A 1,847-nucleotide genomic window follows, 5' to 3' on the forward strand; every position below is an offset into this window, starting at 1 on the left:
TTGTGTTGTGTATAAATAATTTATTAAAAATAAGCTGGAAATTAGAAATTAATACCAATCTGAAATCTTTGAAACCATGCATCGATATAAGGTCTACATTCAGGATGTTTGGAAACTTGACTCCATTGAAATAATAAAATCTCCATTGATGATTTGAATGCTGATGATATTACTCGAGCAGCCTCAATGTTTGTGAACCTGAAAATAAAATAAATTAATGAAATATTGATTAACTGTTCATAAATTATGTTATAATTTTTTTTAAAAAAAAAAACTAAAACCGAATCAAAACAAACTTACATTGAAAGGTTATCCTTCCAATGTGCCTCGTATGAGTGAATTGATTTTGTTGCGAAGGCACATCGCCTCTGCGCTGAGAAACTGCGTTGGAAGAGGCAGCATCGCGAGTTGGCGCATGTGCCTCTTCTTGATCAGTATCTAAGAACATGTCATCCTCACTGCTAGAAGAATTATTTACGACCATATGTGAGCGATGAACTGTTGATTTCGTTCTACGCATCTACATAATTTTGTACGAATAATTATATAATTAAATTCGATTATTAAAAAAAAATTGGCAGCACCTCCCATATACTAAAGACTACCCAAAGTTTTCAAACCTTCAAATATTGACAATAGCCACAACCAATTGACCCCATTCAAAAATCTTATATATAACCTAACATCTATATAGATAACAAATAAAATCAATGGAAATAATTAAACACATATCATGCAATAATAGTGTAAAATTGAGATAAAATAATTAAATTTATTCCTATGTATTCAATTACTAATTACAAGGCAAATTCAACAATAAGAATTAAAATTCAACAAAGTATTCAATTATTATGGCAATACAAACAATAAAATATATTGAACAAATTAAAAAAAAAAAAAAAAACTATAGACTTTAGGAATAACAAATGCTTACCTTAATAATGTGTTTATTTCAAGACTTTATCTACATTATAAAAATACACCAAAAAAAAACACAACAAAAATAACAATAACTAAAACAAAGAAAAACTAAAAAAAAATAAAATCATTAAGCATATTAAATGGAAATACATATCTTTTAATTTGCTAAAGATTGAACAAGAGATTAAAAGCAAGAAAATAAAAGTTATGAAGCAAATGAGAGAGAGAGAAAAACAAAAACGAGAGAACTCTCAAATGAAGCAGAGGAAAAATGAACTGAAGGGGCGGTCACTAGGATTTATATTGCAGTTTTATCAATGGACTATTTAAATAATATTATTTTTAATTATTCCATTGATGAATTTTCAAAAGTTCATCGTTAAATTTTGATTTTAGCACTAAAATTTTTAAATGACCCTCCAGAATTTTCACAGTCCATCGACAATTACACACGTCAAAGATGCTTTAATACCTACCTTTTGGAATTCGCATAGTCCATCAGAGAGTCTGTCGGTAATTGTGAACTGCACTATCAAATGCCGATGGATTGTCTCCGTCGGTATAAATGTCCAGTAAATATTTTTCAACTCTTGGTAAAATACCGACGGACGATTTTCCTCTGTAGAGACGTCGGTGATTATGCACTGTGCATGAAAGATTATTTTGTATTGCCTATTTACTTTACAAAATAAATATACTAAAAAAAATAAATAATAAAATTGACATTTAAATGTTAAAATTAACAAAAGATAGATTTACTTACAAAAAATGATAAAATCCAAAATAAATTAGAACATGAATGTTGTGACCACAAAATGTAAAGAAATATGACTTGTGTTGAGAAGAGGGGAATATTTTTAGGGGGGTGGTTGTTTGCAGTTTGGGAGGGGAGAGTTGGGATGGGGAAGAAGAAGAAGAAATAGAAA

Source organism: Populus alba, chromosome 5 (genome assembly GCF_005239225.2).
Source record: "Populus alba chromosome 5, ASM523922v2, whole genome shotgun sequence".
In the NCBI taxonomy this organism is placed as follows: Eukaryota; Viridiplantae; Streptophyta; class Magnoliopsida; order Malpighiales; family Salicaceae; genus Populus; species Populus alba.